The 25,675-nt window shown below is 40.8% G+C and overlaps 1 protein-coding gene and 1 long non-coding RNA gene across 2 annotated transcripts in view; one reads left to right on the forward strand and one right to left on the reverse strand.

Moving 5' to 3' along the window:
- The window catches only part of LOC119885781 (stathmin-3-like), a 131,854-nt gene that overhangs the window by 76,370 nt on the left and 29,809 nt on the right, over positions 1-25,675 (forward strand). The window lies entirely within an intron of this gene.
- LOC119885784 lies at positions 18,847-25,541 on the reverse strand. Its single transcript, XR_005441391.1, has 2 exons — positions 25,424-25,541; positions 18,847-19,796 (listed from the first exon to the last, which is right to left on the reverse strand). It is a non-coding gene; the product is annotated as an uncharacterized LOC119885784 (long non-coding RNA).

Consider the following 25,675-nt stretch of genomic DNA (forward strand, 5'->3'; position numbering starts at 1 on the left):
TAAGGAAAGGTAAGACAGGTCTAGCTTAGAGTGATTTAGCTGATCCCATAAGTGTTTTCTGACCTTCTAGCTCTAGGTATTTCTCACATGTACTTGTCCTTGTCAAGGAGACAACAATAGACTGATTAGGTCTAGGACTGATTAGAGACAATAGCTCATGCGTCAGCCTAGCAGATATCGGTGTTCTCTGGTAATCATACAGGGTTGAGTCCTACAAGAATGTTTCCAAGAACTCACTGGCTCCACAGATTAGAGTAAAATTCCTGGACTTTAGGAGATTCCAATATGATGTAGCATTGGAGACTAAACATCAGATAGAGTTGTTGTTTTAGGTTAAGGCCAGCTGAAGATGACCTAAGGGGAAAACCTACAGGCACTAGGGAGAAGACATAGAAGAAATAAAAGGGACCAAAGGATGTTATCCTTCAGATTTGGTGTTGACATTGCTTGTGTTCACGCGTTGGATGCTGACACTTTCTCCTTGGCCAGGTCTCATTAAACTTTGTTGTGTAAAACGTCTTCCTCGCACCTGACAGCTGGCTCACAATATTTCTTCAACATCAATTGTTCGCCATTCTTCCTTTAGCTTTTTGGCTAACAGCAGAATAGAAGGACTAGAAGGTTCAGCGGCTCAACTTAAACTGCTGCTAACTCACGCCAAGGACAACAAAACGGCGTTGTAGTAACTCAGTAACGCAGCTTTACTTGGATTAGTAACTGTAATAATAGTACTGTTTTGGAAATAGTAATCCCTTTCACTTCTAGTTACTGGAAAAGTAATAATATTACTAATGCGTTACTGCCCAAGTTACATTGTATTCAGAGATGAAATTACACCTTTAAAATCAAAATATCTCCCTTCCTCCAGGTTCCCCCACTATATGTTACATTTTCCTTGTTTTCCTGAGGAACCACTGAACCGGCTCTGATAATATCCTTTCCCTCTGATGATGGAAATGTTAACGAAACATATATCCCCTGAGATGCAAGACCGGGGTCCACAATCCCAGCATCACACCACTTATATTAACACAGGAGGCTACGTTCTTTGTTTTTCTCAGTGCACTCCATGAATTAGTGAGCGAGTAATCAGAGAATGAAAGATAGAGAAATACAGAAAAAGAGAGAAACTGCCACGCCTGCAGCAAGCTCTAGTTATATGAGTCCAATTAACCTACATTCAAAGAATGCAGAGAATGCAATCCTTCAGGATCTCCCTCTCTCTCTTTCTCTTCTCCTTCCATAGTTATTGTGCTTTTGGCGACAAACTTCTAAGCAGAAATTGGCCTAGTTACTAATGATTTGTTGTTTAAGTGAGCTGTGTTTGGTTGTGACCATGGAATAGTGAAATATGGAATGGCCAAGTATCTGACAGGGGGTTCTCAATAAGCTGAGACAAAACACTTGTGCATTTAACACAGTCAGGGGATGACCATGTGCTAATGCAACTGTAATGGTAGAAACAAAACGGGGTATGGATGTCAAGATAAACTACAGAAAATAATTTTTTTCACATGCCAAGCCCATGAGACCGGGAAAGAACTTTATCTATGTTATTGCAAACTCCTATAATCAATCATTTTATATTGACAAAGGCAATGTATAATGTGAAAGGTGTCACAAACCCACAAAAAAGGATCACCCTGCAGTTCAGATCAGCTCTAGAGAGTGAATTAGTCAACTAATTTTCTGGTTTTCTGGCCTCATTTCTGGACACAACAGGCTGTTGTTTTCATCAAGACAGTTGATTGGATTTTACCTTCTACAGTAGACAAACAACCACCTGGTGAAGAAAGTTGAAGATCTAGCAGCTTCATTTTATGGAGACCAAAGAAGAGTGAATAAAGGACTTAAATTTTTCAGGTTTCAGACAGAAATATGACTTCAAATTAATGTTAATGTAGAACAATACATAGTTTTATCTAAGAGGCATGTGTTATCATCACTCCTTTATTAGTATGCAGTATCTGCACTGATTAGCTGTGGTATATGATCATCTTTAAGCAGGCTATTGCAATGCAATATGAAAAATAGACAATGAAAGCTTTCCTTAAAAAAAAAACATGAAAACACATGGCAAAATCAAATAATATTGGAGCATTGCTTTACATGTAAATGAACAAATTACAGGTTACCACAGCAGTCCAATGAACACAAATATGACAGGAATAATAACAAGATAATACAGGTTTAAAACACAGTGGTTGGAATGACTAAATAAAATAGACAGAATAAGAGGGAGGTGAATTAACTAAAATGAGTTGTAAGCTAGATGATAAAAGCATGATTTGAGAAGTGATTCTCAAGTCCTAAACAAGTCATATTGTGCAAATCACCAAATTTAATAGTATTTCATATTTTTAACAAGACACACCAGTGAATTTAGCTAGCTGAGAAACCCCTTGACTCTGTGCTGTGTTGTGTGGAGGAATGATGGACATGAGGCTTGTGTCTATTTCTGTACTGCCATTTGTTCAGCATTTCAATAACTCACAGCACATGTTCATACACTGTGCGCTGAGTACTGAACTAAACAACATACCTCAACAAATCTCTCCTCAGCTGCCAGCGTTTCTCAGCTGCCAGCAGCATTTACCTACTGAGCGAGGGCACCCTCAGCCACTGAATCTACACAAATGGATATACATGGAATCACACACTGTACAGACCATGTTATATAGATATGCTACACAAGAAGAGGCTCATTCACAGCTGTGTGGCTATAGTAACATCCAACACAGCCAGGATAACCTGACACTATTACTCTGCTGAGTCACTCATGCCAACACCCAGCATCCCAGCCTTCTTCATATGTGCTACAATATATTTCTGGTATTGTTGATTTAACTAAGACTTAATGTTCATGTGTGCTCATTAAGGGGAGATTTGTTTTCTCAGTAGAATTCTTGGTGCTGTTTGGTTTCTTTGAGAGCCCCCTCTAAGAGCAGAGCATTTTCCACCAAATCTAAGTTATCGAATAATCGAATCGAATTATTTACACAACTCCTAGGTTTAATTTATTACTGATATTTACCACTTTCCAAACGACTTCCCTGAATGCATTCTGAAAAGATGACAGGGAATGTCCGAGCACACCATTACATTTGGTCTCTTTGAGGCTACGGCTGGGAAATCACAAAGATGCTGTGGTGTATGGTATGCTGTGACTAGGCCTAAGTCATCGCAGACATTATCTATAGTCATGGCAATGTTGAGACCACATTCATTCAGCAACAATAAAGCTAAAAATGTCTTGACATCTAGTTACAGTAAAGCAACAATTACTGTATACACCCATGGGAACATGGAAGAATCATTATCTCGGCACATGGCAATGTTGCAACATAAACTACTACATGGCACATGAAAATACTGTTACAAGATTATCTGGATACTGGATCTGGTAACACTGCAGAAACACTATCCAAACACGAAGCAACACTGACACAAAATAATTCAGACCAATAGAAAACAAACATTGTCTTGATGCCATAATGCATCTGCCACTGAAGTAAACTAAGTTGCAATTCAAGAGAACATTATTACACAATTGATATGACAAAAGCTAAAGTCTAGTTTGAAATTGTTCATGTCATTTAGCTCTAATGAGCGCTCACTGTTTATTTTCTGAGGTGACCTGAGACATTTGTGATGCTGACTTGATTCTAATCTGGTGTTTGGTCTGAGGCAGATGATGATACATGAGCAAGCCGCTCTGTCTGCACTCTTTGACATGGTTCACTGAACCCACTGAATCCAAACATTACATAAAGACAGTCTATATACAAATTGAATGGGCTATTTTGGGACACTTCCTACTTGGACATCAATTGGATTTTTTTTATCCCTGACTGCAGCATGCTTAGTCCACGGGGGAGTAATGAAGTACAAATACTTAGTTACTGTACTTTCTAAGCCAAATATCAACTTTTTCTCCTTTACATTCTGCACTGGAGGTTGTTACGTTGTTATTAGCATGCAGCATTGAAAAACAAATGTAAAATAAAGTCGACTTCGCGCAAATCAGCTTTGCCCAGCTGATGCAACATCGGCATACGCAGTGATAATAATCAAGTCACTCTCACGCAGAACTGGAGGGCCCTGCCTCACTCTCATGACAAAGGTGAAAGCGAGTGTTAATGTGTAGCCTACAACTTTGTTGAGAAAATGAAGAAGTACTATCCTTCTAGGCACGAGAAGAGAAAAAAATTATGAGTGAACTGCAGTCAGGTAAACTTGTTCTCTCCTCTAAACGTCTGATGTCAGCAGATAACAGTAATATTAGGTTAATGTGCAGCCAGAGATGGGAACTCAAGTTTGAGACTCGGACTCGAGTCGCACTTAAGTCGCACAAGCAGTGACTTCAGACTTGACTCGGACTCGAGGTGCAGGACTCATGAACAATGTTTATTTTTAGGAAACGTCTTGTGAGCTTGCTGTTCTTCCCCTCCCTGCGTTACCTATAGCCTACTTATGTAACACATACCACGTATCTGCCGCGCACAGCCACACATGAGAGAGGACAAGAAACATGTCGGCCGTACCGGCAGCTGCTGAGCCATTCATCATAAACTTTGGCTTTTAAACTTTAATGTTACAATTTTATTTAGTTAATGTTGTGTTGATTTACAGTAGTTTATAAGCTGTGTTGAACGCAGCAGGTGATACAACACTCATTATAACCACGAGTGACTTGAGACTTGACTTGGACTCTATCTCAGAGACTTGTGAGCATCTCTGTGTGCAGCTGCAGTGAATCTGTCTGTTTGTCCTGCTAAACAGCTGAGCAGCACATCTCTTGTCTGTCTGTGTGTTGGTTGCCTGTGTCTGAACAATGTTGGCGTGAAATACATCTCTTTATTACATTTGATAAACGCAGACGGGCCACGGTGTTTATAAACTCCACCTCGGCAAAGATAGCCAAGTTGCGTATGGAAATGCGTTTATATGTCTGTGCACAAAATTAAACTCCGGCATTCCAGCAAGAAACATCTGTGGGATCGGTTCAGACAGGACCACTGTGTTGACTTTTGCCGGTGTAACATCAAAATCTGTGACCTATCAGATTCTGTGACTACACCCAAACAACGATGTTTTCCTAACCATAACCAATTACCTTTGGTGCCTAAACCTACCAAACTGCAACCGCTTCACATCGTCAACAAAAAGCCTCTGGCGCTTAACTTGCCATTTGGGTCACAGAATCTGATAGGTCACACATTTTGGTGTCACACCGGCCAAGCAAGCTAACTTCCGGTTTAGCCCTCCACTAACTTGAATGGGGGTAAAATTATATACATGCGGCTGTTAGACTTTTCAAATGTTATCGACCGAAATTGGTCACATTCTGATAGTGAAATGAGTCATTTCACTTGGGTTGTGACGCTCAAATACACTCACCTAAAGGATTATTAGGAACACCATACTAATACTGTGTTTGACCCCCTTTTGCCTTTAGAACTGCCTTAATTCTACGTGGCACTGATTCAACAAGGTGCTGAAAGCATTCTTTAGAAATGTTGGCCCATATTGATGGATAGCATCTTGCAGTTGATGGAGATTTGTGGGATGCACATCCAGGGCACGAAGCTCCCGTTCCACCACATCCCAAAGATGCTCTATTGGGTTGAGATCTGGTGACTGTGGGGGCCATTTTAGTACAGTGAACTCATTGTCATGTTCGAGAAACCAATTTGAAATGATTGGAGCTTTGTGACATGGTGCATTATCCTGCTGGAAGTAGCCATCAGAGGATGGGTACATGGTGGCCATAAAGGAATGGACATGGTCAGAAACAATGCTCAGGTAGGCCGTGGCATTTAAACCATGCCCAATTGGCACTAAGGGGCCTAAAGTGTGCCAAGAAAACATCCCCCACACCATTACACCACCACCAGCAGCCTGCACAGTGGTAACAAGGCATGATGGATCCATGTTCTCATTCTGTTTACGCCAAATTCTGACTCTACCATCTGAATGTCTCAACAGAAATCGAGACTCATCAGACCAGGCAACATTTTTCCAGTCTTCAACTGTCCAATTTTGGTGAGCTCTTGTAAATTGTAGCCTCTTTTTCCTATTTGTAGTGGAGATGAGTGGTACCCGGTGGGGTCTTCTGCTGTTGTAGCCCATCCGCCTCAAGGTTGTGCGTGTTGTGGCTTCACAAATGCTTTGCTGCATACCTCGGTTGTAACGAGTGGTTATTTCAGTCAAAGTTGCTCTTCTATCAGCTTGTATTAGTCGGCCCATTCTCCTCTGACCTCTAGCATCAACAAGGCATTTTCGCCCACAGGACTGCCGCATACTGGATGTTTTTCCCTTTTCACACCATTCTTTGTAAACCCTAGAAATGGTTGTGCGTGAAAATCCCAGTAACTGAGCAGATTGTGAAATACTCAGACCGGCCCGTCTGGCACCAACAACCATGCCACGCTCAAAATTGCTTAAATCACCTTTCTATCCCATTCTGACATTCAGTTTGGAGTTCAGGAGATTGTCTTGACCAGGACCACACCCCTAAATGCATTGAAGCAACTGCCATGTGATTGGTTGATTAGATAATTGCATTAATGAGAAATTGAACAGGTGTTCCTAATAATCCTTTAGGTGAGTGTATATTGATCCACCGTGTTACAGCCGCTGGTTTGGGCACTTCTAAAATTTACTTTAAAGTACGGAGCATTTCCTGTCGGTCGGAGGCATTGCGAGGCTACACAGCCGACCAATCATAGTTCTTACGGTCCTCGTCGCCCCGACGTGTAGTTACATTTTTGAGGAGGTGCACATCAGGCTACGGCGTAGGGTACGGGGCTACGCATATACTATGCCGTTGATTCAACACAGAAGAACAAATCACGCTGTACTCAGAAATTGTAATAAGTTGCTAGTTACTTATTACTCCTTAAAAAGTAATACTATTATATAATGCGTTACTGTCCCAACACTGGCACTAGCACAGACCCAGTCCAGACGTCTTTAGCAGTTCACACAGACCCACGTGAAGTAAAGGCAGCCTCAGACAGTATGAGCACAGCCAGAGATGTACAGGCAGCATCAGATACAAGCAGCTCAGACCCTGATGGAACAGTTGCTGCTCCACCACATGACCCAGCAGATTGGCCCCGAGTCTTTTCAGACTTCGTGAGGACTAAGGTCCATTAAAACCACCACTGGATTTTTCTAGAAACTAATTAAAGGAGAGGATTGTAGTGAGAGCACTGTGGTGTCAGAACTGTGCAGCAGACTGGCTCTGTTTTTGCACCGTAAGTCGCAGCCAGTTTGTGAGCGAGCAGAAACATAACCGGTAGAGTTTTGTAATATAAATATCTAAACACTGAAGCCAGCCTTGCTCTGTTTGGGACTGTGAGCCGCACTTTATCAGAGGTGCTGAAGTTAACGTGTGGATTTGTGCCTCAAATCAAAACAATCACAAATTTTGTGGTGAGATTTCTGACTAAACACAAATTTGGTTTCCGCCTCCTTGTCTCATTCTTAGATATCCAAAGTCCCAAACAGGGTTCTGTGTCTGTCAGACGGTCTGAAGGGGATACTACCACACCAGCAGAGCAATAACGCAGACTTACCCTCCCACATATAGGAAATATCCACTGGTACTCTTGCGACTCCGTTTTCCTTATTGTGATTCACTGTAACTTATAATGCTGTATTCAAACCTGTCTTGAGTGAATTTAAAAATATAGATTGCTTTTTGTAAGATCAATAGATTTTGATGTATTAAGTATTTTTACTTTTGATTACTTAAGAATGTTTACTTGAGTAACATTTTCATGTATGTCTGAAAATTGAGTTCTTCTTCCACCACTGTCCGTCTCTGACACTCTGAGACTTCACGACAACACAGGAGGAGAACAAGGAGATAGAGGGAGTGATTGTAGCTTCAGTCAGTACCACACCTGCTTCAACACCTGACTAGGTTAACTAGGTGAGGTGGAGTGCAAGTTAAGCAGGCAGGTAGGCATTTGAGCTACTAGTGTGCATAAATATTGATATATTCTACCCCCCATAGAGTGTGTGTGTGTGTCTGTGTTTGTCCTGGCTTTTTGCTGTGTTTCGGCTGTCAGTGTGTAAACTGCTGCTGTGTATTCCTGTGTTCTGTGTCTTCATGTCTCTTTATTGTCTCACCATCTGAGCAGGCTCTGAGAACTGAAAGGCAGATTCATATTTTATCTACTCCAGACCCCTACACCCCAACCCCTCCGTCTCATAGGTCCAGCCTGTTGCCACAGCAACCCCACCTCCCTCCCTTCCCTTACTGCTTGCAGTGTTGGCAAATCCCTCTGTCTTCTCACCCTTAACGCCTTCTCTTCCCTCTGTCTCTCTTTCACTGTCTATCCTTCATCTAGTCCTGTCAGCCTGGCTCCCTTTTCCTCCTCCCTCCTTTTTGTCCTCCCCTTCTCATTTATTCCATCTCTATCTCATCTATCTGCTTGTGCTTCCTTTCTTTATTTTCCCGTTCTCCCCTCTTCATGCTCTAGGACTGTGACTTGCATCTCATGTTTAGCAATTTAGGAGACCACGCTGTGTCTATGGGTGTGTGTGTGCTCATTCATCTTGAAGTGGTGTTGTGCAGGTGGTTGTAGGAGCGCTGCTGTAGGGATAATTGGTTGTATCAACCAATGTTGCATGTGTCACAGTTGCACTAACGGAGAAGTCAAGTCAAACATGCATGCCCTTCCCACCAACGTACCTCATTCTTTGTCAAGAAATGTTACATAAACATGTATACTTACTTAATTACAGGGAATTCAGTCACTTTAGCATCTCTTGTTATACTTGCATAAATCCTAATGACACAAAGTGTTTTTCATCAGAATTACACCAATTGTTTTCTGAAAACAGAAATTTTTTATCCTATTTATAACTGTTTTCTAAAGATGTATGTGACTGAACGTGAGGCCAATTTTAGAAAGTCAGTGCTTAGTGGACATAAGTGGATGCAAACAGACAGGAAGTCATGTGGGTGTTCTGTGTGGTATTTCTTGTAGATGATGGAATTCTGCCTAACCTTAAAGGAGACTGCACCAATTTTTCATATCAAACACAAAGTGTGTTTACAGATGTACTACTACATATGAACCAAGTCTGATAAATTGCCTTGAGTGATGTCACTTGTATCTGCGTCATTCAGGGCTGAAGACTACCTAACTATCTGAGATGTATGTATTGCAGCGAGCTACCTATACATAAATGCAGCTTTTAACCATTTGCTGGCCTGACCATCTGGTGCAATTTCGGATTGAATGGTGTGCCTAAGGAGACATGTGGACTGGATAAGCTGGGGCGCAAACCACCAACCCTGTGATCAGTGGATGGGCCACTGTACTTCCTTAACAAAATATAGGCACCAGGAAGAAGAATGTGTGTCTGGTTCTGTTGCAACGATCCGAACTCTCCGTTCTGAGTCATGAGTCATGAGATGTCATGAGAGTGCAATGCTAAATCAGTGGAACTTATCCATCGTAAAATTCTATGTAGTACCTCGATTTAATACAGACAGATGGTGATGATTCTTTTGAATATGTTGTGGTAATAAACAAGTGTGTGCTGCCTCGTGCTGCCATTTACTGTGGATAGAGAAAATACTGGAAGATAAACATGCGCATGGTAGCAATACTAATTTTTTGTTCCATATGAACAGAAATCATATCTCTTCCTGGGCAGCATTAAGGTTTCGTATACAACAGATTAGAGCAGGCAGTTTCAAATGCTCTTTAAGACCTTGCACACCTACATAGGTGTTTTCACGTATTCGGGTTGATTAGACCTCTGCTCAAGTTGAAGGCAGGATTAAATGAGGTCACCGACTCCATGCACCAAAAAGAATAATAAAGGTGTAATAGACCTTTTCACAGCAGACATTTTGGCTTGCCATAGCAGGAAATGCACGAGTGTAAAACATTAGAAACAACTGCGTTCCATTCCAGTGAGCTAGTTTCAGAGTCTGTAATTCATTCATTTGGTATTTTCTGTTTTACTTTGGTGAATCCGTCCATATGTGTTTCCGTGTGCTTTGCTTCCTGTGTTATCTTGTAGTGATCAGTTTCATGTGTCCTTTTATTGTGTCCATTTATTTTAAGTTTTAATAAGTTTTTTGGATTATAATTTATCCTGAAGTTCCTTCAGTTCGGACCACTGCCTGCAATTGCCAGTAAGCCTGGGATTTTCTGTTTGGTTTGGATTAAACAACCAGTGTACTGCATTTAGGTCCATTAGGCCTACTCTGTTTTCTGCCTCAGCACTCGGTCATTGACTTGTGTGTGTGTCCTTTTTTTTGTAACTTTGTGTGCTTGTGTAACTTTTTGTGTCGTTGAATCTGTGCTAGGGCTGAGCGACGTGGCTCAAAGTCATGTTGCGATTGTTTTGGTGGATGCGATATGATTGGGGTTCTATGTGGTCATGTTGTGATCTTGGTAGTATTTCAATGAACTGGTCAGCCTTAGCTCATTTATTATTGTGTTGTTTTTAACTGTGACCTGCCAAGAGACTGCTGATGCTAATTAGTTTGAAACTATAATCTGGTACAGTGCATCAAATGGAAACATTTATGTTTTACTGTATGCTGTCCCTTTTAAATGAATAAATGGGAAAACAAATTCTGGAGGGGCTATCTACAACACTACCATGACCATGTCTTGACCTTAAAAGAAAATTAATTTTTCGGTCTCTTTTTTTACATTTCTATTTGTTATGAAAACATCAAACTCCCTACAAGTAACATCTCAAAGCGACAACAAAACGAGCTGTCAGATGAACCAGTCAACCGTTTATCTAATTTTTATTTAGATAAAAGTGTATCGATTTATAATCTAAATTAGGGATGCACCGAATGTTTGGCCACCAAAATAAAAAAAAGTGCATAAAAAAAGTTTTTTTAATTTTACCGAACAATTACGTTGACATGTCGGCAGTGTGGAAGTGTCCAAGAAAGACCTAGAAATCACAGATACTGCAGACGCAGTTCTGCTGAATTGTCTCCTAGCACATCCACTCCATCTGTGGCTGACTTCTTAGAAAAGACAACAAACGGTCTGACCCGCTTTGAGTGTCACTTGTTTCTGAAAAATTAAGCTAACCACACCGACATTTCGAGTGCACACGTATTCAAGCCTTTGTGGTAACTGACACGGACCACTGTGAGCTGAAAGGCAGGTTGGCGACTTCATCCTGTCAGTTTCTCTCTTTACAAAGACAAGTGCTGCAGCATGACAGTCCTACCTCAAGAGAGGCTGTGAAGTCTTCATGTTGCGCGATACGACACATACAACATTATTTATCAAACTGGGTCAGACTTGATGGATTTAGCGTGAGGATGCACTGGTTATTCACAGAAAGTATAAAACATATTTCATGTGTCCATTAAAATTAAATGGACACATGTAATTTACTTTACTGGACTCTCTCGGACCCACCCACTATAGCTCTCCAAATCTTGTGGGAAACACTGAGTAAAAAGCACATTTTGACTATTTAATTTCTGCAAAAAAAAGGCAAAATAAATGGAAAAAATGTGAATGTACTTGATCGGTATTCGGCAAATTCGGTTTCGGCTTTGGCCAAGAATTTTCATTTCGGTGCATCCCTAATCTAAACCCTTTTATTTGAAGGTCAAATTGAAAGTAAGTGCACCAAAAATGTGGCTATTAACCCCTAAGTGTCCATGCTAACTGTGTGCATTGTTGGGCAGCAAGGGATTAGGAAACAAAATGGAAGACATACTTTACCTGTCCTCACCAAGATGGCGTGGAGCACAGCTGGAATATGGGCTACAAGCTCTGGGTTCCAGATGTGTATTTGTGTTGATGCATTTAGGTGTGTGTGCGCGTGTGTATACATAAGATCCTGGTTGCCGCAGCTAGATACAATGCAACCACCCCTTTATCACATAGTACCCAGCAGCGAACTTGCATTCAGTGGCTGTGGTACTGGACTTTGGTCTTGATAAAGTGGTTACCAGATCTGCACGCAGTGGCAGGAACTAACACAAGCAAAGATTACACAAAATCCTAATTAACATGGTAAAACACAATATTATTACTTTGTCACACAGGAACTGGCAGCGAACTTGTGTTCAGCAATCATGTTACTAGACTTTGATCATGATAAAGCCCCATTGCTGGCTTCACACACAGTGTCAGGAACAACAAAGTAAAATCCCTTCAGCGTGGTACTGATACAAAAATGAAACGTGCTAGGCACAAAAGCACACAGCAATAAACAGGATAGGGTGGTTAGTACCTTCACCTGGGGAAATACAGTTCAGCGCTGAAAATGGGTTACCTCCTGTAGCAGCTTGCGCTACATTAGGAATCCAGTGTTTGGATTCAACTTTATCTCCAGAGGGATTTTGGTGCCATCTCTTTGTTAGAGGCTTTTTGTTTTACATGTAGGCAGCTTTGTTCAGGCCTCTGGCTTACATGCAGGCCTCTTCTTTTCCAGAAGGTGAGGTCCCAACAGCATATAACTACCATACATATAAAAGGTAAAGGTTGAAGTGCTAATTTGGACAGTGAATGTGTTTTGAAAGAATGGAAAAACCATTTCACCATAGCATGTGTGAGCCTTTCGCTGTCAGACTGGTGATTCTTTGCGGAGAGATATAAAATAAAAAAAGTAGTCATGGTTCCCACCATCTCAAACACTAACATGGTAACGGATTGTCTGTGTCTGTGTTGTTTAGCCTTGAATTAACAGAATCAGTTCAGTCATCTACTCAACCATCTCCGCCAGATGGTTGAGTAGATGACTCCACCAGCCCAACCGTACGTTTATTATTGCCTCTACCGGAAATGCAGTTCTTTTCAAAGCTGAGAAAACAGAGGAAAAATCAATAACAAAACTGTTTGTGTATGTGTTTCATAGAGAGCTGCAGTGCAGAAATCCCATCAGAAAGACAAAAGAGCCTGTCAGAAAGGGTTCTTGTCAATCTTCAAGGCAGCAATTTTTCTTCTTCCTGTTTTTCTACAACTATATATTTCCTGTTTTGAGCGATAGCACCCAGCCCCTGAGGTTCAAATGTTTTTGTTTCTCCATTACAGTGTAGCTCATTGTCTCTTTAAAGACCCAGCACTAATCACATGGCTCAATTGAACTGTTTTACTTGCTTATTTTCTGGCAGTGGTGTAATTTTGTGTATGAATTTTGGAAATGGTGGGGGAGGATAGGGGCATCAGTACATTAATAACTTTTCATGTTGTTATGGAGATGCTGAAAAACTAATTTGTGTGTGAGGGCTTTTTTATTACCTCTCAGGGTTTTCTGGAATGATGCTGTGCTGATCGTTTTCCAAACCCTGGGAAATCTTACAGCCATATTGCTCAGTGTAGACTGCCTTCTACAACATTTGAGACAAAAAAGTTCCATCTGTGGAAAGTATGTGGCAAAGTATTCTTCTGCTATGCAGCTTACAATATCCAAAAGCAGGTGCAGTCTCTTTTGTTCTTTGTCATTCAAGAAAATTCACACACAATTGACTAGGCAGCATTAAACACTGAATCTCAAACATAAATAAAATCAAATTTCACCTTTCTGTGATGAGGATAAAATGTTTATTTTGATTTATGGGTAAAATTATTTTTTAAAATCCCTGTGAGCCAAAACCTCAGATTTCCTCCTGTTCTGAACGCTCTGTTTTGAACTGCTTTTTCCACCAACGAGAGCCGGTATTCCATATATGGGCATTTGCTCCGCACAGCAACGCCAGCTCAGTCTGTCTGTACTGCTCAGCAGGAACAAAAGCCTGGTAACATGCTTCAGGTCTTGGCCAATCAGAAGACAGTGGACTTTGAGAGTGGGGGGGCTTAAAGAGACAGGAGCATCTACAGCTTGTTCCAGACAGAGGCTGAAATGAAGCCCTACATGAAGAGCCAGTATAAGAGAGAAAATTTTATTTTTGAACTTTGAATCATGCAAAGCTGCTATACAGGAGTCACAGATCAACAATATAGACCTGGAAAAGCAGTATAATAGGTCTCCTTTAAAACTGCTCAGAAGATCATTGGTAACCATCGCCTGAGCGTCAGTGATATCAGTGAGGTGAGGTTCCTACAGAGCCCAAAGTATACTAAAGGGGGGTGGTGGCGGCGATGGTGCAATGGATAAGACACATGCCTTTGGTGTGAGAGAGCCAGGTTCAATCCCCCACTGTGACCCATCCACCATTGTGAACACAACACTGACACTTAACCCTTCACAGCAAGTAGACTGGAAAGCCCCCCAGATGGTTAATATGAAAACCATGGATAACTACAGTGTCCTAATTTTTTAGTGTTGCTCAAAGGAGAACAATGTTAGTGTGTTTGTTGGTCCAACACTGGGGTCCAGACAGAAATATCTCAGTCTCCTATGTTTCAAATAGTGACATCATCAGGTCACAATTTTATATTGTTGAGTACTTTGGTTTATGATGAAATACCTGGAAAGCTAATAGCCATTCTATCAGCCTCAGCTGATAGGAATGCTATTACGGCTGCGACACAGTTTTGTTCCGTCCTCTGCCCGGCATCAACATCCACTGGAAGCGTTTCAGCAGCGGAGCGTGGAGCCTACCCCACGTAATTGACTTGTTAATTTGTCATTTTAGTGCTTCTACTACCTTCTTCACAGCTCTCTGTGACCTCATTTTGTTCCATCATCTGCACAACTGCATTTCCCACAGGGAGCATTTTGCCTGCCAGATTCTCCTGACATGTCTAGGTTTTGTTGATTTGGAAATCAGTGCTTGCTTTTTGTGCTTCTGCTATAATTAAGTAGTCTACGTAGGTAAATAGTTTCTTTTCTGTCTGTTTTAACAGTGTTTGTTTGGGAGTCTGCACAAGGTGTTTTATTGTGAAAATATTTTGTGCCGTTCTGTGTCTGACTTCCTGGCCAGTTCAGTATGCTCTGTTCTACTTGATGCTAGACTACCTATGCTCCAGGCATACCTGTGTTCCAGGCAACTCCGAACTCGTAATGTACTACTCCACTTCAAGTCGGAGTTCCAACTTGTGAACTTGGATTAAAAATATGTACCCCGACTTCACAAAGAAACAGCTGAATGACGTCACACAACAATGGCAGCTTCCATGGAAGCACAACTTGTAAATGGTAAACTACAAAATAAAAGACAACATGGGCTGCGGTCGAAAAAGTCTTTTTTCTTAGGAAGGCTCCTGAGTGAAGTGACCCGGCAGTATTGAAGCGGCAGCCGTGATAAGAGCTGGTCAAATTGTTTAAAAACTAAGGAAAGGTGCTTCAGTGCTTCCTTTCTTATCTTATTTAGCATAGCGTACACTGGACCATCCTTTATGAAAGGAAAGGAGATAATACTGTCACACAATGCCTTGCGGCAGCAACGCTTAAAGCGACGCACTGTTCTCAAACAATGCCGCAAACTTTTTTCTTTATTGGACTTATTTGTGATCCTTGAATAATTTCCCTGTTTCTTTTGCTTTGATGTAATCTAATACTGTTTCAACAATATTTTATGTTACGGATTGTTGTAAGATGCCATAAAGTGTTGTATTTGAATTTGCTAGAATAAAAAAAAAGAACTCCATCGACCATGATGGATAAAGGACATCGATCATCAAGTAATTTACCATTGGGTATTAAGCCTCTTCTGTCTTATGCCTTAACTTGCTAATATGCATATGTTTTGAACTGTCAACAATAATGTAGGCTAACGTTAAATGCTCAGTTTGCATTAGTTATTTTTGGCCAATGTATTGCCAGCCTTCAATAATATAATTACTTAATTTTACTTCAGTCACAGATGGCCTTCTCAGTAAATGTAATGTATTAGTTACATATAATAATTAGGATCATGTTGATAAATATGGGTGGGTAGGAGGGTGAGTGTGAGCAAGCATTCCCAATGGGACAACCATTTCCATTATTTGGTGACAGGTATCCAATGTGCATTTTTGCAACCTTTATTATGAAGTAATATTTTCCACCGTGTTGTCCGCCTTTAGATGGCTTGCAATAAAACAGTACAGTAAGTGTTAAAGATGTGCTTTTTGTAGTCCATCTTCGGAACATTGGAGTTTCATCACGGTGGGCAAAGTCAATGAAATCCACCGTTGTATAATTACGCAGCCTAGATAAGATCAGTCGGATTTTATTTGTTGTTTTTTCCTAAGTCATTATGAATTCTCCTTCACACCTTTCCTTGACCTGCGACCCTGTACGCAGGATAAGCGGTTGACGATGGATGGATGGACCTTTCCTTGACCTCATGACGTTTTCTATTGAGGTCAAGGGAAAGTGGTTAGGAAAGGAAATGTTTTGACTTTTTGACTGCAGCCATAAAGTATATTTGTCTATATTTAAATAAAATAATACATAAAATGATATATAGTACAACCTGTTCTGCATGTAAATTGAATATAGGTACACCAGGGGCACTGCTGAGGGTTCAATTGTATGCACACTTCATTCATCAGTTTGTCAAGGTCAACTATGTTTTTTGTTCACTTTCAGCATCATGGACCATCATGCACCTGGAACACTTTAAGGTCGGAAGTTGGACATTTCAACTAGGAAATCTTCCGAGCAGTCTCGAACGCAGCACTATTTTCTGCGGAGCAGAGAACCACTTCTAGGTCGCGCTGTAGCCGCATCTGGTGGATTTACAAGCATTTACTAGATGGCTGTGATTAGCTCCGGCAACCGCAGCACAGCCTTAACGCACCGCAGGTGGATTCAGTGGACTTTGCGTATGAGTCCAGGGTAACATTATACCTGCCAAATGCTGACCATGCACAGGGCCTTATCCATCTTTCACACCAAATATGTAACAATGAATGGCATTTGCATTGAGGTAAAGCATAGGATGAAGAGCATTACATAAAACTTTAATCCTACAAAGGATTACTAGGATGTTCTTGACTATACCACAATATAACCAATCACAATATTAATTTTCTAACCTGTCTGTTCCAAAAGGGTTCAAATGCAGTACCTTAGACCTGCCTTTTCAGGCCCCTCTCAGGCCTCCCGTCTATCAGGATGGCTGGTCTCTGTCATTCTGGATGGTACTGAAATCATAGGATGAAAATAATTAGAGTTCATTGTGTCAGTAACGTCCTTAATTAAATAATTAGTCTTATGGTTTACAGTATTGATAATAACACTTTTCTCTTTTTAGAGATAATTTTAGAGATTTAGAGAAAATTTGCTAGGTCATTATTGAATACAGACAAACTAGAAGTGGGTGGTCTGATACATGCAATAATAGTCTGATCGGTTGTGAACATTGATGTAAAGAAGGGAAAAGTCACTTTGGAAGTCAACAGAGGATTTAAATTGGTTCTCACGGTAGTAATCAGATCTGAATCAGGAATCATCTTCCCTAACCCCTAACATATTTAGAACTAACATGTTTTAAGTGTTTTAGTGATTTGTGACAATGCAACCTGTGGTGAGAGAGTACAAAGGTGTATATTTCTGAGTGAATGTTTCTGAATTTTACAAATAGCCTGCAGTTCATGCACACCTTTTTCATTATTTCAGTTTTAATTATTTTGGATATGTTGATGCACCATTCAGTAAGTCTTTCTTATGTGTACGTGTTGTAATAACCCAATCAGAAACCTTATGTGTAAAAATGGCATAATAACATAATTAATCAATAAAAACATAATTCAGCAAATGTAGCAGTGTTAACTGGGTTTCTTTAATTATGTAATGTAGGCTATTTAAACATCAATACTTCACTTTCAAATTGAGTGATCCATTTATAGAAATACAGGTAAATTAAACATGAGACTGTAGTGGATTTTAGTGATAGCAGGGGTCACCTCTCCTTAGGTCAAGTCCCTTGAAGGAGAGGGGGCGAAAATAAATTCCACAATGTGTGACGAGATGGCAGATCGACTGGCTAGGCTACTACTTCTAGATATCGTGCCTCAAAAATTGGATCAAGTCAGTGCTGGTATACAAAATCAGCCAATCAACAGCCAGCTGATCTACAAAGCCAGCCAGACAATCCTAAATTCATCCTTTCTAACATACATGAGCACATCCACACATACAGTATGTACACACAAACACATGTAGGGGGAAGTGTTGACAAGTGTAACCTTCCCAGCATCCTTGACACAGATTTAAAGGCTTGTTGAATTACTAAGAATGAGTCTTATTCACTTCTGTCAGCCAGGCAGGACTGAAGGAGACCCACAGGGAACACACAAACTCTTCACACCGCATTAAACCTGTTGTGGCTGATTCCAAAGCACACTGCAGAAAATGTTTTCAGTGTTCCAGGGAAAACAGAGGCATCACAGTTTAAACTTGTATAATGGTGGGACATGTTCAGCAGCTTGTGACAGTCAGTGCTGAAGGAGTTCTGGAAATCTGAACAGGCCCACAATACCAGAAAGCATGCACTCACCTGTGTGCCTGCTCTCTAGTCCGTTTTTCCATCGTGCCTCCGTTACTTCCTGTTTGGTAGAAAGTGCAATGCTTCTTATGAATGCAAAGCCGTTTTAAGATAGAGAAGAATCTATATGTCTCATTTCCCATAACAAGATTCTACAACGCCCTTAATTATTTGCACTTCATCCAGCTCAAATTACCATTACCATGGTAGGTTTAATATCTTTCAGCTCATTGTTTTGGTTTTACGGCCCACAACTTTACTCTTTTGGTTCATTCTCATGGCACTCATAAACCCTGTTTCCAGTCAGCTGTTTTTAGTGTAAAAAGCTCTGATAATCACATTGTAAACAACCTGCCTGGCCACTTGTCTGCTGCAAGGCATACCATACAGCAGACAAAGTGTCTTGTCGGTTAACATAGTGAACTATTTAACAGCAAAGAAGTTGGAGGAGACCAAAGCAGAGCTAAAGAAGAGTAGAAATTATACTTCCATCGCAGTTCAAATGAATGATAATGTTGTCTGACACCAAAAAATGAATTAATGTAGCTTTAAATCACTGCTTTCCAAAGTTGTCACACATTAGCCATTCTTTAAGAGTAATAATCTATATATTATCTTTCTTGTGATCAATATGTCACAGTCATTACAAATTGAAGTTAGTCAATTTCACTGGACTTTATCTATCAGAAATAATATTCTCAAAACAGAGTGTAATATGTATCCTAGAAACAAAAGGCTATTTATATTTAAGCAATTTTGACTTGAATCATTAGCAGAAATAGCTACAGTGGCCCTGAGAGCACAATGCACTGCAACTTGATAATAGGCATGCAAACACACGCAAACAGACAAAACACAAGCAAATTAAGAAAGCATCTTCCCCAGACAAATTCTGCAAAGTGAGAAAACAACCAAAAACATGTTGCAAAAACAGAAAACAGCTTACAGTAATACAGACATGATGCAAGTAGCACAGACAACAACAGAAACTGTTTCCAGGAGACACTAAACAAGGATGAACATGGCAGGGACACACTTCCAATTTATCTCACCTTGATACAACCGTAATAATGCACTCGTAGGTATTCTGATAAATAATAAAGAATAATGGTGTTCACCTCTACCACGTCAGTGCATTAATGACAGAGTACAGACATCTCTGTCCACTTTTGCATTAAACTGCATGTAAATACTCAGCTCCTCAGATCCCATCACTTTCAGAGACTGGAGATTTCCTCTTCTCCACAAAATCTTAAGTCCTGTATGTCCTGAGCCTGTACATCAGCTGAATGTCATCTATTCTGTGCACGGCGTTCCACAGGAGCAGTGGTCGAGTAAATGAGGCATTCAGGGACCCATCTGTTAGGGCCAGCCTGGCCTCAGCTGGAACCTCTACACACCAGAGGACTGTTCAGGCCTTTTGGGAGCATACACAGACACAGTTACTCCACAGAAAAACAGAATAAAAGCATTTATGTGCCAATTGTGCACTAACTTGATTCCCTCTGATATTGTTATGTGCATCATCCCCACATTTGGAATGCATATTAGTTTGTGTAGAGGGGGAGGAGAGAATGTCCCAAGGCATTATGGTTAACCGAATCATCAGAGGGAACCAACCTACTGTACAGCTGTGTGTGTGTGTGTGTGTGTGTGTGTGTGTGTGTGTGTGTGTGTGTGTGTGTGTGTGTGTGCGTGTGTGTGTGTGGTTGGGTTGGGATGTGTGTATGTGTCTACAAGATGTAGTGTAGTAGTACAGGGTTACTATTTTGAATGTTTTTAAAGTCTGTCAATTTTCTGGTGCTCTTTCTCCAGTTCTCCAGTCCTCTGTTTCCTTCAGTGTTTGTCTTCTTCTTACCTGAGTCCATCATCTTCTGGTATTTCTTTATTATCAATCAACCCTCTGCCTTGTGATTGTGTGTATGTTTTAAAGGGTTAAAGGCTTTGGGGTTGTTTTCAGTTATTCAATTAGTTTGGTGAATCAGAGAAAATTCAGAATGTGTACGGTTGTATTTTTCTGTTTGATAAGAATATTTCCTTTCTTGAAATTTTAAGTTTATTTTATTTATTAGACTAAAAAAGCTATGAGAACTAATGTAACGGAGCGAATTTGTAGCACGCACACATCCTGCTGTTGAAACTAGAGGGTGACACAGGAGCTGATTTTCGCTCCTGTCCCATCCCACTCCTTTCCTGTGGGAGTAGAGGTCGACCGATATGGTTTTTTTCACGCCGATGCCGATCTTTTGAAATCCGGGTCGGCCGATGGCCGATTAATGCTGCCGATTTATTTTGGCCAATATTTGCTTGGTTTTTAACCTCTATTTGCACCAAACTGAAGCACAGAAATCCACGTTGATATTCGGTGCGGTAGATAACGGTCGTTAAGGTTCCAGTGCCGTATTAGCACCGGGTCTGTCTGTAGCTACCCGTTAGCAAAGCAAAGCCAGTCTGTCACTAGCCTATAGTGCAGTTGGTCTCTTTTTTATTACTTATTTCTCTGCATTGAGTGATAACCCTCTCAAATATAAGACACACAAACAGAACAAATAAAAGTCTCAGATTCACTCTGTAATTGCAAAATTATTGCTTACTTATTGTGACATGATAGCAACTCTTCTGTGATAATGCAACTTCAACTACGATCCAAATTAGCCGAATGTCATGTGTCTTATTCAGGTTTTTTCTCGAAGTTGGCAGTAACATATCAAAAGTTTTTAATTAAATATAAAGGAGTAATAAGAATTGAATCGCGTCAAACACGTGTTCCACGACAACACTAGGCTGCCCACAGATGCGCCTGCCTAATAATCGGCTTGATATACTTGGATTTTGGTTTGTGGACCGCCGTTTTGAAGCCTCCAGTTTGGCCTTTAGGCCGCCGCCATGTTGATTTTTTGCAACCAGCGGCACCGGACGTGACCATATTTGGACGAGACGGTGGAGCCAACGGCTGTGTGTGGAGCTAGCTAGCTCGGTTAGCGAGGTGCATGTGTAATTCACGTTATCATTTTAACTGGGCTGAGAACTTTGTCTAGCGAACAACAGGCTTAAAACAAAATGTACTCACCAGAGAAAGTGAACAGCCAACTCCTTATAAGCCTTTTCAACGGCACAGTGCCGTGGGTATGAGTCACTCTAGCCTGATAGCCTGACAGGTCGCCATAGTAATGACTTTTCAACAACAGGTAGTCCCACCATGAAGCATACTCTGCTATATGGTCTATTTTCCTCTAAATGGGACCATAATTTACTAAATGAACATCTTGCTGTATTAAAGACATGAACCTAGAGACCATAATAACATAATAGACCATTGCCTCACTTCTCAGATCCAGTGATTCCCACTTGGTTTCACCACTGCCCCTTTAGGAGACTAGCAGCAGGTCCTAAGTTTATTCATTCCAATGAGAGAAGTGAATGTGAGCACAGATTATAGCTGATTCCTCCGCCCCATAGTCACAGAAGTAAATACTGGACCCATTATTTACAAGCCATATATCTTCCTGACATTTTGACTCTAAAGTGGACAGAAAAATCGCTAGAAAATGAACTTTGATCAAACCTGTCTCTGTCTCAGCTGTTGGTGCTGGACTGCGGTCTGCTAAAGGGACTTAAATGTAAACCATAAATTAAAAGTTAAAACTCAAATAAAATATGTGTTCCTTTGTTTGATAATACCATTATTGTTATTATATTTACAGTAACTGGTGAGAGGCGACCGTCATGCGCGAAAACGTGCTTGGATATCCTCACGTCATCTTTCTTGCAACGGTTTGATCTTGTTAGGAAAAAGGCCCGTAGAGTGAACTTGTGATGGATGAGTGACGGTTTTCTTTCTGTTCAGAGTAGGATCAGGGATGTAAGTTGCGATTGTTACCTCTTGTATGTTGGAAAATGCACACTTACTGTAACCTGTCTGTGTAACATCTCTGGCTGCTTTGCCACTGTGTTGATAAATGATGAATAGGCCTATTTGCTATTGTGTGATAATGCCTGTAGACTTACGAGTTGCTGTGCTTATCTTGATGGCTACAGTTCTATGCTTATCGTCATAGTGTCTCTCTGTGATTAGTTAGTGTAAGCTGAAAATATTTCGGCTGTTGGGGGTATTCTGTGGCCGTAGTTGTGATTAATTTGGCGTTTGGGCAGCCGCTGTCCATGGTTTTGATCAAAGGCTCGTTTGTCCGGGCCCAAGGAAAATATTTGCACGGTGGGCCCAGCATAACATTAGTATTAGTTTTAGACACAGCTCTAGTCACGCATAGCCAGACCTATGTCCACACTTCATTCTGCGTTGTGCCAGCTAGGTCCTGCCCCTCTCCTGGCCTTAGGGAAGTTGGCCAATCCAAAAAAGTAGGCATTTAAGTGGGAGGACTTAAAGAGACAGGAGCTAAAACGGTGTGCTCAGACAGAGGGTGAATGGAGGTACTGAAGAAGAGGACAGTATGAGAAAAATGATGTGTTTTGTGAACGTTAAAGCATGTAAACGTTTTCGAATAGACAACTAAAATAAAAGTATGAGCATGAAAATATGCATAATATGGGACCCTTTTCGGATGCTCCTACTTTTTGGGATGTAAATATCTGAGCAGTTTGGGTCAGACACTAGGCCAGTGGGTGAAAACCCACCCCATTTAATAACTTAGAAACAAAACAGCAATCAATTGGCCGTTGTTATTTTTGGACCCAGTACATTGCTTCTGCTCTTCAACGAGATGCTATAGCAACAAGACACAACTCCTCCTAAAATCACTAATTGATGTTTCTGCATTTCTTTTCATCTATGAATTAAACAACAAGTTGATATCACATTTGTGCGCTTTAGATGTGCTTGTATTTTTATTCTTTTCACACTTTTCCCCCCCTGCTTCTAATCTTTATGCTAAGCTAGATCAACTATGCCCTGACTCCAGTTCAAAACTTTGCACACAGACAAAATGGGACGGACTATCATGCTCAGCAGAGCAATAACATAATGCACAGGTAGACTTTTATGAATACTCATTAAATAATGAAGGTAGTCTCGTTATATCTGGACATGTCAGAGAACACAGATATGTGGGAGAGATTGTGAATGTGCAGAAAGTTTTGAACATGAGCAGAAAACCTGCTGAAACACTGGAGCTATTAAAGTCCAGGAGATTCTAACTGAATTAAAATTAATTAATTTATCATTAATGTGTAAAGGTACCACGTGCACATTTAAAGAGGTTTCTTCCCCAAACAAAGACACAAAGCGTAGGGAAGACTAAATCAGCTTGCACGTGTGCTGACTCAGCAGGGATTATATTACGTGAGAAAGGTTGATCTGCAGGAGAAACAGATGTAAAAGCCTGAGAGTCTTACTGCATTATATTTAGAATTTTCGCCTGCCACCTGAATTTTGTGTTTCCCTTTATGTAAATAAAAATATTAAGTTTTTAATGCTCAAAATGTTCATCTACTGTAATTCAGCATTGAAGATTTCTTAAAAGTAGTGTAATCTTGTCTTGTCTTGATCTGGTGAACCCAGTATAGTGTCTTGTTGAGCGTCTCATCACAGCCCCATCTAATTTACGTTGTGTTAACCTTTTTTTAAGAAGGAAATTAGACTAATACCTTCTCTCAACGTAGCTTTCTCCTGACTGGAGAGCATGCGAACCAAGTCACCAAATAAGGGAGATACTGGAAATCAGATATAAAAAATATTAATATAAAAAAAAACATTCAAAATTAGGGTGCAGTGGTTAGCACTGTCGCCTCACAGTTGCCCCAGCCTTTCTGTGTGGAGTTTGCATGTTCTCCCCGTGTCTGTGTGGGTTCTCTCTGGCTTCCTCCCACCATCCAAAGACATGCAGGCTAGGTTAAATGGTGACCCTAAATAAGGTGTGAGTGTGCCTGGTTGTTTGTCTATGTGTGGCCCTGCAATGGCCTGGCAACCTGTCCAGGGTGTACCCCGCCTTTCGCCCAATGTCAGCTGGGATTGGCTCCAGCCCCCCAGTAAGCAGGATAAGCGGTTGATGATGGATGGATTTAAAATTAGGATTTGTTATTTTTTTTTACAATTTTGCTACAATGATGGTACATGCTATTATCAATTTGACAATACACATATTTCTCTTATACGCTATTCAAGGGAAATGGTATCGCCCAAACCCTGCCCGTGAACAGAGTTCTTCATGTGTCCAAGTCTGGACAGTTTTTCAAGTTGACATAAGGGGTGTAATCAGCTGTGTCCACAAAGTCTTGATCGTGTTTTTAATGGGTTATAGTAGAATTTTGTTTTATTGATATTGGCTATACATATATTTACAAAGGTCCAGACCTCGGTGACGTCATAGCTGGCTATACAACCATGAGTGGAAGCTAAAGATTACGCTGAAAACTGAAAAGACATTCTGCAAATTTAAATCAATTTTGTTTTGGATTGTGGATCAATGTTGGATGAATTCAGTAACCGTGGTTTTGTGTTTTGTTCACAAATTCATAAGTATTATAGTATTTTAAATGCTTCTGCCATCCTAGAATGACAGAAAATAACATGATTTTTCAGAGACGAAGCTGAAATAACTAAATCTGTTGGTCATAACATAAACCTACAGGGTTGTAGCATTAGGAGTGAGTCCAGTGTTCTATGTTCAGAAAAATGAAATGGGAATACACAATGGGCAAAAACACTTCCAGACCCAGCAGCGGTGATGAGTTTTGATACTGGAAATACCACTGCATCAGACTTCCAACCTAGAGTTAAAAGAGAAATAATATTCTGTGTTCTCTCCTGTGCTTCCACCTTTTCTCTCACTTTGATCTTGTTAACTTCATGCAACCCTCTGCCCAGACCGCTGTTTTGCACCGATTTTGTCTCCAAACCTGCCTTATCCCCCTGTTTCATTGCCCTGACTTTCAATCTTGCTTTGTTCTACAACTCAGCCCTCTTCCCATATCGATTTTCTTTCCTGTGCTGCTTTGCAATGGAACATCACCTTGACCCATCACTCTGAACGTAATCACATGCACCATCTGATATTCATTTAATATTCATTTGTCAGGCTCTCTACTCACAACTCTCATCCACTCCTTTTCCCCTCCAGCTGTGTGTTTGGTACTCGGCTGTATGATCTTCCCGAATGGCTGGGACTCCGAGGTGATCCGGGACATGTGCGGAGAGGACACAGCGAAGTACACCCTTGGCAACTGCTCGGTGCGCTGGGCCTACATCCTGGCTATCATTGGTATCCTGGATGCCCTCATCCTCTCCTTCCTGGCGTTCGTGCTTGGCAACCGGCAGAGCGACTTCCTGCAGGAGGAGCTGAA

Source organism: Micropterus salmoides, unplaced genomic scaffold (genome assembly GCF_014851395.1).
Source record: "Micropterus salmoides isolate LMB-PRFRI ecotype aquatic unplaced genomic scaffold, ASM1485139v1 Ms_hic_scaffold_4, whole genome shotgun sequence".
Taxonomy (NCBI): Eukaryota; Metazoa; Chordata; class Actinopteri; order Centrarchiformes; family Centrarchidae; genus Micropterus; species Micropterus salmoides.